Source organism: Myotis myotis, unplaced genomic scaffold (genome assembly GCF_014108235.1).
Source record: "Myotis myotis isolate mMyoMyo1 unplaced genomic scaffold, mMyoMyo1.p scaffold_m19_p_12, whole genome shotgun sequence".
NCBI classification, from domain to species: Eukaryota; Metazoa; Chordata; class Mammalia; order Chiroptera; family Vespertilionidae; genus Myotis; species Myotis myotis.
In genome coordinates, this window is record NW_023416316.1 from 3,365,281 (window position 1) to 3,378,372 (window position 13,092).

A 13,092-nucleotide genomic window follows, 5' to 3' on the forward strand; every position below is an offset into this window, starting at 1 on the left:
GCTCAGTTATGCTACATAACAAGCATCCCCTAGGTATCAGATTGCCAGAGCCCAGGTTTGTTTTCATGTTTGCTTGCCACTCTGCTTCATGGGGGGCCCAGGCCGAAAGGGCAGCCTCTATCTAGAACGTGGCGACCAGAGAGAGAAGAGCCAGAGAGCTGGGTAGCTTTTCACTCTTCTGCTGGGCACTGGCATGTGGTCAGTTCTGCCCACATCGCCTTAGTCAGATGGCGGAGCAAGTCACATGGCCGAGCTGACGTCAGGGGGTGTGCAAGTACCAGGTATGCTGGACCCATGGAGGTGCGGAGTCGCTGACCCCGGGGCCGGGAATTCCTGAAACAATGGCGCCGTCCGCCACCATTGTTACCGCGGGCTAAGATTTGCTGTGTGGGGCTTGGCGCCAGCGACTGCACATCATCAGCTCCCTGATTCCCCTTCCTGGCCCCATTTGAGAGGTAAGAAAACGGAGGCTCCGACAGGGGGAGAGACTCGTCGAGTGTGTAAAGGAGATCTGTGAACATACGTTGAAAAGCCCTGAGTGTCTACACTCAGGCCAGGTCTCGCTCCTGGTACTTCTCTTCTCACAGTTGCGTTGGGGGAGAAAATGCTTGGTGAGGAAGGGCTGGTGCATTTGGGGGGGAGGGGGGAGTCACGAGCCAGCTGCACACCCTGCCAGGGTGTTGTTGGAAGATCTGTTCCTTGGGGAGCTCACACCCCACCTTTCAGCTCAGCTCTGCCTCAGCCCCCGGCCCTGTGAGTCCAGGAATTCTGCCAGAGCTGTGCAGGCTGGGGGAGGGCAGGGCTTTATGGAAATAAATGCGCTCCCCTCGAAGGAAGGGGGAGGTGGAGCTGTCCCAGCAGCCCCTGAGAGTGTCTGTGCTGGGCAGAAGCTCCTCCTGCTCCCAGTGCCTCTGGGGCTGAGCACCCCCTGGTTTGTTCATTTGTTTGTTTGAGGGAGGGAAGGAGGAACCTCAACATTTGTATGATCTTATTATGCTTGTTTTACAGGTGGGGAAACTGAGGCCCAGAGAGGTTAAAGTGATTTCGTGCAGTCAGCAGTGAAGGACCCACGAGCCAAACCCAGCCGGATGGTGGCAGTGAGGCCAGAACACAGACCCTTGTGGATCTGCACTCCAGCAGGCTGCGAGGCAGGCCCACGGGGGTGTGCTTAGAGAACGGGGTCTCCCCTACTCCCCAGGGCTGTCCTTGGGCCTATGGGGGGCCTGCTTAGAAAACGGGGTCTTCCCTGCTCCCCAGGGCTGTCCTGTGGGCCCACAGGAGGGGGCTGCTTAGAGAACAGGGTCTCCCTGCTCCCCAGGCAGGGCTGTCCTTGGGCCTTCCCAGGCCACCCATGGAAGACGTGGGTGCGATGGTGGTTCTCAGGCTGAGGGACATGTGTAGGGGCCCGAGGTAATGAGGGAGCATCTGGCAGGGTCAGAGGGCTCTGCCCAAAGGGTGGTGTGAAGAGGACACCCCAACATACACAGGACACACAGCCACACCCCCCACACTCACACCCCACACACACCACACTCACACCCCACACACCACACTCACACACCACACACACCCCATACTCACCACACTCATACCCCATACACCACACTCACACCCCATACTCACCACACTCACACCCCATACACCACACTCACACCCCACATACACACCACACACACACCACACACACCACACTCACCACTCACACACCCCATACTCACCACACTCACACCCCATACACCACACTCACACACCACACACACCACTCACACACCACACTCACACCCCACACACACCACACTCATACTCACATCCCACACTCACACACCACACACACCACACTCATACTCACATCCCACACTCACACCCCACACACACCACACTCATACTCACACCCCACATTCACACACCACTCACACACCACACTCACACACCACACTCACACCCCACACACACCACACTCATACTCACATCCCACACTCACACACCACACACACCACACTCACACCCCACACTCACACACTACACACCCCACACTCACACCACACGCTCATACCTCACGCTCACACCCCACACTCAACCCCACGCTCACACCCCATGCTCACACATCATATACATCACACTCACATACCACACTCACACGCTACACTCACACCACACACACACCACACTCATACTCACATCCTACACTCACACACCACACACACCACACTCACATCCCACACTCACACACCACACACACCACACTCACACCCCACATTCACACACCACTCACACACCACACTCACACACCACACTCACACCCCACACACACCACACTCATACTCACACCCCACACTCACACACCACACACACCACACTCACACCCCACATTCACACACCACACACACCACACTCACACACCACACACACCACACTCACACCCCACACTCACACACCACACACACCACACTCACACCCCACATTCACACACCATACACACCACACACACCACACTCACACCCCACATTCACACACCATACACACCACACACACCACACTCACACCCCACACTCACACACCACACACCCCACACTCACACACCACACTCACACACTACACACCCCACACTCAACCCCACGCTCACACCCCACACTCAACCCCATGCTCACACATCATACACACCACACTCACACCCCACACTCACACACTACACACCCCACACTCAACCCCACGCTCACACACTACACACCCCACACTCAACCCCACGCTCACACACTACACACCCCACACTCAACCCCACGCTCACACCCCACACTCAACCCCATGCTCACACATCATACACACCACACTCACACCCCACACTCACACACTACACACCCCACACTCAACCCCACGCTCACACCCCACGCTCACACATCATACACACCCCACACTCATACCTCACGCTCACACCCCACACTCACACACTACACACCCCACACTCAACCCCACGCTCACACCCCACGCTCACACATCATACACACCACACTCACACCCCACACTCACACACCACACACACCCCACACTCACACCCCACACTCACACACTACACACCCCACACTCAACCCCACGCTCACACATCATACACATCACACTCACATACCACACTCACACGCTACACTCACACCACACACACCCCACACTCACACATCATACTCACGCACCCCACACTCACTCACCACATGAAAGCCCCACGTTGCTGCAGGCAGAGCTCTGGGCTCCCCCCAACCCCGCCCCACTGACTTAGGCTCCATGTGGGTTGAAGCGGGACGCCTGCCGGCTCAGGAGGCAGCGTGGAGGGAAGGAGGAGCAGGCAGTGGGGGCCACAGAGGGTGCCGGAGGGCCAGGGGCCTAGCTTGCTGCTGACACCCTTTCACCTTTGGAGCACAGACCACACCCACCTCCTGGGGAAGGGGCAGGGAGGACTGGCCAGCCTGACTGGGTCCTGTCCTAGAGACTTCAACCCCCCCAGGCCCCTGGGTGGCCAGGTGGGGGCTTCCCCTGGGGGGCTGGGGCTGGGACCCGGGGACCCTGGTTTCCTGAGGCCATTGCCCAAACCCTCAGGGTCCCAGCAGGGCCCCAGCCAGCTCTCCCTGCGGGAGGGACTGAGCTTCCAGGCTGCCCACTGCTCCCCTGCAGCAGCCCCTCTGTTGCCAGCCCCGGGCCTGCCCACTGCCGCCCCGAGAGGGCGGGCCGGACACCTTATAAAAGGAAGTGTGGACTCGCGCTGTATTGACAGAAAAGCCGGGAGAGTTCACAGTGAGGCCTGGGGAACAGAGTGGGGAGGTAATTTTACTTTTTTCCTTCTATGTTAAGCACCGTAACATTGTTACGGTGCTTAACATAGAAGGCAACTAATGTTTTAAATTAAAAAGATAAGCAGCCGAAACCGGTTTGGCTCAGTGGATAGAGCGTCGGCCTGCGGACCGAAGGGTCCTGGGTTCGATTCCGGTCAAGGGCATGTGCCTGGGTTGCGGGCACATCCCCAGTGGGAGGTGTGCGGGAGGCAGCTGATCGATGTTTCTCTCTCGTCGATGTTTCTGACTCTCTATCTCTTTCCCTTCCTCTCTGTAAAAAAATCAATAAAATATATTTTAAAAAAAAATAAAAATAAAAATAAAAAGATAAGCAAATGGTTGGGGGGTGCCGGTAAGGAGTGGGCCCTCAAGTCTCTGAAGACATCAGCACTTACTTCCCAGCCTCATGTCAGCTCTGTCCAAGGGCCCGGGCTCTCTCCTCTCTGCCTCGCCCTCCCCAGCAGGGGCAGCCCCGGGTGGGGGCGAGGGCGGGGGCGGGGGTGGGGGCGGGGCGGCCTCACCCCCTCGGCTGGGACCAGAGCATCTGAGATGAACTGCGGAAGCCTCGAGCCCGTGGGGCAGGCGGGCACAGAACCACAGGATGAAAGCACCACTCACAACAGAACACGGTTCCCGAGGTCACCGAGCTCAGGGAGGGTCCTGGGGCGCAGAGTCTCTCTTCAGGGGCAGAGTCGCCCAGCCGCGGAGCCAAGTCATGCCCAGGAAGCGGCAGAGCACCAGGCAAGAAAGGTGTGTGCGGTGGGCACAGGACCATCCCGGGGCCGCCCCGCCCCCACGTGCCCAGCGCATGGCGTGCTTTGATGTGGTCCTCACCGGAGGAACCCTGGGCTCCATCTGCAGGTCAGAGAAAGGTCATGGCCAAGGTCACCCGCGGGAAAGCGCCGTGCCCAGCGTTGGAGCCCAGGTCCATCGAATGCGAAGACCTCCTGGCCCCGCGCCCGGCCCGCTGTCCCGCGCTGTCCAGAGCCCGGCCTCGGGGCCTGCACAGAGCTGGGCCGCAGGCACACGGCAACCTCCTTGTTGCGATCCTGCCAGCTGTGACCTTGTCCACGTCATGCTCCGTCACGGGGGCCCATTCCCCTATCTGGGCAGAAAGGGGGCTGCCCTGGGGGTGTCCTAGCCCCCCTGCAGGGCCAACATGACAGAGGATGGCTCCCCGCACCCTCAGTCCAGCACCCTGGCCAAGCGCGGCTGCCACCTCCGGGCCTTGGCCACCGGAGCCGGGCTGGACCGGGCTCGGGCCCCACCCCCTCCAGCCCGCAGACACCCTCGCCTCTGGCTGGGGCAGCCCCACCCCGGCCGGCGCTCCTTCCCCAGCACCCAGCCCCGATCTTCGCGGGTGCAGAGCGCGAGGGGGAGCGAGGCGAGAGCGAGGAGAGAGCGAGGGAGCCGGCAGGCTGGCGCGAGGGAGAGAAATGCAAATGGTTTTTATCCTCCTTTCTTTTAAATGCTGAAACCAGCCCTGACAGCCTCTGAAAATAAATGGCACTGACTCGCTGGGATTTCAAATTCCGTGATTAAGGGCTGAAGCAAATACTTTTTCCCTCCCTCCCTCCCTCCCTCCTCCCGCCCGCCCGCCGCCCCCGCCTCGCTCCCTCCCTCCCTCCCTCCCTCCCTCCGTGGGCTGGAGCGGCGGCCGGGACGCTCTGCGCCGCCAGCAGCTCTGATCCGCCGCCCGCAGCGCCGCCGCTCGGCTCCCGGGCTGTTTATCAGGGCGCTCAGCTCACGCTGCGGCAGAGAACCAGCTCCAATCCCCTCCGCCGCCCGCCTCGCCGCCCGCCGCCCGCACACAGACATGTGGACGCAACACACACAGGCCTGCTTGCCCAAAGGCACACGCGTGCACGCACCCTCGAACGCACATGCACGCGGCACAATGCACACACACGGCCATGTGCACCGTCGCCCAGCCCAGCTGGCTCTCCGCCTGCTGTTCAGCCCAAGTTGGGAGGATGAGAGGAAGAGGGGGAAAAAGGAGGGAATGCGGGGGAGGGGGAGGGGCCAGGAGAGAGGCTTGGGGGGGGGGGCTCTCACAGTTTGCAGGGGTGCCTTCCCCCACGAGTCCTCCGCTCCTTAACTGCCAAGTGCTCCCCACCCCCAGCTCCTGGCGGCTCGGTCTTCCTCCTGTTCGGATTCTGCGGCCCCTGGGGTTGCACCTCATGGGTTTGTATTCCCTGGAAATGGGGGGCTGACAGGAGGGGGGCCGCAGTGTGGCCACCAGTGCTGTGCGCCGCGGGGCACCAGGCAGAGTTGGGGGGCAGTGTCCCGGATCTTCAACGAGGGGGCTGCTCCCCTTTCACAGGTTGGAAAGCTGGGCGCAGCAGCAGCATCGCAGCCAGGCAGAGGGACGGTCAGGGTCACAGTCTGCAGCTGGGGGTGGGGGGTGGGCAGAGAACCTCCCCTGGTTCTGCAAGAACCACCTCTGCTCAGAGTCAACACCCAAGCGACTCCCCAGCCGGCTGCTGGGCGACACTGTGATGGAGGGGCCACCAGGCACCCAGGTGCCAGCTACAGGGCTGCACTCCCCTGGGCGGTCATTCCTGGGAGCTGACCGCGGGCATGGGGTGTGAAGCAAGGCCTCCCTTGGGGGCCCGCTGTCTGCTAGCAGCTCCCAGCAGCAGGCAAGGTGGGCACAGCCTTCCTGGGCAACCTCTGGCGGGCACCAATGGCGGGCCTGGCATTATGCCTGGGTGCGTGGCAATGCCGGGCAGCCGGGCCGGGATTGGGTTGGGGGGGGGGGAGAAGCCAGGCCAGCTCTGCAGAGTTGGACACCCCCGCACTCCCCTCCACACACACTGAAGCCTGCGCCTCCTAGGGCAAGTCTCTGCCAGGAGAGAGGCAGGGCAGGCGGGGGGGGGGGGGGGGGGGGGGGAGGGGGGGCGGGGGGCGGGGTATGAAGAGTAGCAGGGACGTGAAGACACTGATCCTGCTTGCAGAGCCCAGTGCTAGACTCCACACACATGCCTTGTGGACTCCTCACTGCGAACATGCCCATTTTACAGATGGGACACGCTGAGGCTCGGGGCGGGGAAATGACTTGTCCAAGGTCTCCTAGCTGGGAAGAGGCAGAGTCAGGATTCAAACCCGCATTTCCTCATTGTGCCCCTCAAGGCAGAGACATCACAGAATCTCGTTTGTTCTTTCTGTGCAAAATTATTAGGCTGAACTGTGTGAAAGTGCTGATATTCAGCCATTTTGACCTATAGAATCCTCAAAACCTCACAGTTTAACTTGAGAGCAGGACTAGTATATCTGCTCGCTTCCTGGTCGATAAGGCTCCAAAGTGAAGCAGCGCCAAGTACCACCGGGCCGTCCTGTTCCTCCTTCGTGCACAGAAGCTCCGCGCTCTCCTGTGCCCCGGGATGATCTGGCCCCGCGGAGGGTGGGAGCGTCAAGGCAGGTGGGCCTCCACCCAGAGATGGCGATTCTGGAACCCAGAGCAGCTACATTCCCCAGGCCACACCCCGGGGGTTTAGACCTCCCTGGAGTCTCTCTCTCCCGCCTCCTCTCTACAGAGGCCGAGACGTTGGGGGTCATGGCCAGGTTTAACTAATGAAAGCACAGGACACCCAGTACATTTACGTTTTGAATGAACAATGAATGACATTTTAGCTTCAGAAAGTCCCACACAAATACATCTGGCAAAAAATTATTCCCGGTTTGTCTGAAATTCACATTGAACTGGCTGCCTGTATGCTCTCTGGCAACTCGATCCGGGGTTCTTCTAAAATTGGGGCTCTCCCATCCAGAAACCTAACAACAGGCAGGAACAACACTGGCGTCCCTGAAACTGGGGCTGATCTGGATGGATGAAGAAGCTGGCGACCGGGGCTGAACTGGGCTCCCCAGATTTCGGCTTACGGTACGAGGCACTGGGGACCACAGTCAGCCGTGAGGGCCCGGGCTCCACACAGACTGAAGGGTGGGATGGAATGAAATGAAAGCTGAGACTTTCCAGAAAAATAGGTGTGCAGTCTCCCAAACACCCTTTCCTCTGGCCTCCCTCTATCCCAGAGTCCAGAAAATCTAAGTACTCAGTTTCTCAGCTTCCCTTGCAGCTAGGGGTGGGCATGTGACCCAGTTCTGGCCAATGAGAGGAAGGCAGGAGATCCTGGGGAAGGTTTCCTTTCTTGAATGAAAAGGCAAACATTTCAAGGAAAACTTACTTCACTCTGCCCCTCCTCTTCCTGCCTGGGATGTGGATGTGATGGCCAGAGGTGGAGCAGCCATATGACAACCCTGAGACATTCCCAAGTGCCCCGCTGGGGACTGGCGCCTGGTGCTTGGCATTGGCAAACCCACTAGGTCTTACAGTGTAAGAGATAGTGTGACATCTTTAAACCCTCCTTTTGGGGGGACGACATTCCTTTGTTCAAAGATCATGTCCTTCATACTGAGTTTTAAAATGTAATTATTTCATAAAATGAAGTGATCATTAATGCTGGGATTTTTAGTGCATATTTTTGTTTTGTTTGTTCTCCTTAACATCCTTTCCTAAAAATATTAAAAATTAACCCGGCTGGTGTGGCTCAGTGGTTGAGTGTTGACCCATGAACCAAGAGGCCACTGGTTTGATTTCCGGTCAAGGCACATGCCCGGTGGTGGGCTCGATCCCCAGTGGGGGGCGGGGGCATGCAGGAGCCATCCAATTGATGTCTCTCTCTCATCGATATTTCTATCTTCCTATCCCTCTCCTTTCCTCTCTTCCTAAAAAATCAATAAAAAAATGTTTTAAAACATTTAAAAATTAGCATCAGCCTGTCAGTCCCCCAAGTTTTCTTTGGAAATTGTATTGGTCTCTTAGACCCAAAAGCTTGGGGAATGTGCCCAAGAACCCCTCAACTCACCCCTGCACTGGGCTCCAGTGGGAGAGGACACAGAAGAGGCGGGCCCTGCCAGGCCCTGACGGCCCAGGGGCTGCTGTTCCAGGTCCCTGCGCTTCGGACCCCAAGAGCTTGGCTTTGGCACCCCAAGGGCCTGGCACTGGGATTGGTTCCCAGCCGGCCCTGTGCCTCCTGCTGCCCCCTCCCCAGCCGCAGAGCCGTCCCCAGAGGAGGGGGCAGCTGGCTCCAGCTCCCCGGGCAGGTGGCCCAAGCACGCCGTGTTCCCGAGGCCCCGGGCGTGTCTGGCTCGGGCCAGTGGGCCGTGTGCGCACACCTGCTCCGAGGCGGGCGGCCTGGCAGGTCCCCGGCGGGCACAGCCACACTCAGACCAGCGAGGCCCCAAGGCGGCTGGATAGGAGCTCCTGGGAGAGTCAGGCCACCGAGGGGCCTTCGAGAGGCGCAGAAAACCCTGCTGAACCCCTCACCCCCCACCCGCACCCCCAATCGGGAGAGACAGGACCCAGGAGAGAGCCATGGCAGAAGCCGCGTCGGAGAAACTGCTCAGCCAGGAAGATAAAAGGCGAACCGTGTGCTACACTCGCAGCATTTTAAACCGGCAGCTCCCACGATTCTGCCCTAATGAGAAGCAGGAGGACTGCGGGGGGGGGGGGGGGGGGAAGGTGGGTGGTTGGGGGGCGGTGGGAGGGGGGAGATGGCAGAGTTCAGCCCAGTCGCGTGCCCTGCTGCCCAGGGGACCATCCTGTTCCACATGGACCCCCCGGATTGCGTTTCCAACCAAACTCCCGGGCTGTGTCGGGCCGGCTCTAATGATGCAGACGGGAATGCGTGCAAGGGCTGACCACGCGTGGGACATGCAGGGGCACAGCTGTGGGCGGTGCCCACGGTGCCAGCCTCACGCCCAGATGGTCCCGAGGCTGTTCCAGCAAGACCAGCGGCCCCTGTCCCAGCCCCCAGATGCGGAAACACACAGCTGGTTCTCAGGTGGGAGGGGTGAGGCTTCACCAACTGCACATGCCCGGGCTGGGTGTCCCGGCCACCCCTTCACCGTGCCTGAGTCTCCTAGCCTCACCACCTCCCATCCCAGCCCCGGCCCCTGCCCCTGCCCCTGCCCCAGCCCCAGCCCCAGCCCCAGGCAGCCTCTAGCAAGGCCGAGGAGAATGTCCGCTAAAGGTCTGGCATCAGACAGTGCTGAGTTCAAAGCTAGCTCTGGTTTGCCAGTTAGAAAAATGGCCTAATTCCTTCCAGAAGTTTCCAATGTTTTCATGGAAACAGCTCCTGGGAGATACCCCCAACCCCCCCTTTCAGATCTCACCACGCACGGAAGCATGGGCTCCACTTGCATGAGAGAGAATTTATCCTATTTTTGAAGAAGTTGCGGCCACTTGGCAATCAGAGCCCTGGAGGCTGGAGCAGAGAAGATGCTGGGAAGGGAGTTAATCAAGGCGCCTTAAGCACATGCAAATCAGGAGCACGCTGCAGCGATGGGGGGCGATGGGGAGCGACAGCGGGGCCCAGCCTGTATCCCAGGCCTGGCTGGGGCGGCTCCCCGGAGCCTGGAGGCTGAGCCGGGCGCTGGTGGAGGCCACAGGAGAGACAACCACCCAAGGGAGGGCAAAGGTGGAGTGCAGACGCGGGTCCCGCTGGCTCCCGGCCCCTTCGGCGGCAGTTTGGGGTGCTCTGGCGGGACCCTCTGCCTGGGGATCAGAGACTGTCACTGGGAGAGGCCTGCGCAGGGACTGTGGTGTCGGCAATCTGGCAGCGCCTACGACGGGCTAGATGGCCTCCCCCGCGTGGGCCCGGGGCCCTGCACCGGCCTAAGGAAGCAGGCCAGCGTGGGCTCACGGATGCTGTCGTGGGGACACGCTTTCACGAGAACCTGGAGCCAGGGCCCAGCAAGGGGACCACTGGAGCTGGGAATGGGGGTGTTTGCCACGGAACCCCGTCCCCCTGAAAAACGATGCCTCAGGTGCGGGAGGAGGCGCGGCAAACCGTCCAGTGACGGGGGAAGCGGGTGGCCAGGCCCTGGGTGGCGCAGCCCATCCTGGACAAAAAACCAACGAGAGACACATCTAGAAATATCCGGGAGGAGGGGAGTCAGGACAGGGCAGCAATAGTTACTATGGAGGGTAGTTTCAGGCTACTGCTCTCTCTCCTTTTGTGTTAATTTTTATAATGGTGAGCGTATGTGCTACTTAAAACAAAGCTGTTTTATTCTTTTTTTAAGAAAACGCCCCTGTTGCTTGACCCTCACGTGGCCCCCGACCCATTTCATGTTAAATTAAATATCTGCGTAAACGGTAAGGGACACCCACCAGCCTCCTCCACCATCCGATCGGGGAGCCCCCTTCCCCCCTGCAAGGAGCAGGCAGCCAGGGCCTGGGGTCACCGGCAGGCACCCCCCCCCACACCCCAGCCTTGGATGGGGCAGGAGGAACCGGGCCGGAGGCATGCCCTGTACAGGTGTAGGCACAGGGCCTCTGTCACCCCAAATCCTTCTCCAGAACCCCTGGGCCCAAGGCACTGGGGACTCCGAGCTGCTGCTTTGAGCTGGTGCATGCAGTCTGTTAGGTCACCCCCGCAAGGCTGCCCTCCCCCCCAAACACACACACACACACACACACACACACACACACACACGTATCTCTGCAGTGAAACGTCCCCATCCAGGGGAACAATAAACCAGAGGGGCTCCCCGTCATCTGAGGTCTGATTTTGCCTCCAAATGAATCTGCCACCATCTTATCTAAGAACTTTGGGTTTCAGACCGTTGACTGATTTCAGAATCTCACCCAGCACAGGGGCTGGGGCAGGCCGGGGCGCGCTGTTCGCATTCTTCCTGCCTGGTGCCCCCACCGGCTGGGTGGGCTTCGGGGACCTCGGGCCCCCGCCTGGTCTGACGCTGTTTCGTCATCTTGGAATTCTTACTACATGTTGGACAAGGGCCCCTGTGTTCCTTTGGCACGGGACCCTGCAGACCCCGTGGCCTGGCCCAGGCGGTCACTCATCAGTGCTGGTTGAAGGGAAGGAGGAAGGAATGAATGTCATCCCTGTCCCACCCTCCGCACCCCTCCCTTTTCCCACCAGCAGGAACCAGCGCTCACAGAGTCCTGAACGGCCGGCTGGCTGGACAGCTGACGTCCATGGAGATTTTTAGGGCGTCCAGACCCTCATTCAAAATCTGACGGGGCATCTGAGTTTCCGACTTGCACCCCAGCGATCTGCACACCCAAGATATTGGGAGCCCACTGAATGTTTGCTTTGAGGGCAGCCTTGCTCTCTGTCCCTCCTTCTCTAGCTGTGTGATCTTAAGCAGGTTGCCCAACCTCTCTGAACCTCCTACAGCGGGCACGGGGTCAACTCCCACCCTCCAAACCTCCCGGGCAATGGTCTGGAGATAAGCCCCTTCCTGCCAGTTCTCCGGGAGCTCGCTGGGGGCGGGGGGCAGTCTTGCCCAGTGAGTCTGGCTGGTTCCCTGAGAGTCCCTGGCACCCAGCTTCGGGGTCCAGGCATGTGAGGGGCTCGGGAAAGACTTCCTAGAGTGCAGATGGGCAAGGAGGCCAGTTCCCCGACCTCCAGGGGCTGCGTGAGGGTGAGCAAGGTGGGCAGAAGGCTAGGCCAGCACGGGCTGGGCACACAGTGGGTGCCACGTACATGGAGCTGTGGTGATTGGTCCCACACCCTCCTGGGCTGTGGCGGCTGCAGATGAGCCCCGCTGGGGCCTGCAGGCTTCGGCAGTAGGGGAGGAAGGCAGGGGCTGGAGGATGGAGTCCAGGCACGTCCTGATACCAATTAAGGCAGCTCTGCGCAGGGGGGCCTCCGCGGCATTTATCAGCCTGCCCGGGAGGGGCTGGCAAGCTGTCCTCCGGCTGACGGATTAGACAGCGGACAATTAGGTTTCAGGCAGGCACTCTCTCTCTCTCTCTCTCTCTCTCTCTCTCTCTCTCACACACACACACACACACACACACACACACGCGCACGCGCGCACATGCACACACACGCATATCCCTTTCTCCAACATTTTGCAAGGCCCATCCACAGAGCCCAGCTGAGTGCCTGCCCAGCCCGCAGTGCTAGGGACAAAACAGACACAGAGGCCCCACCCCTCTAAGAGAATAATCAGGGACCTGCCCCCCAGCCCTACACCCACGAGACCACGACTCAAGAGCCCAGTCTGCACCCCAAGCATCCCGTGCAGATGGACCCGGCATGGGGACCGGAGTGCCATGTGCAGGAGGCGGCAGCGATGATGTGCTTTTAAAGCCGAGTGGGACAGACCTGTCACCCTGGGACCCCCGCTTCCTGAGAAATAGCCCCTTTGCTCCGTGGGACCCAGGGGAAGGAACGTGAGCAAGGACAGGGACTGTGAGGCCTTTGTAAACCCAGAGGAAAAGTCTCCAAGACTCTAGAAC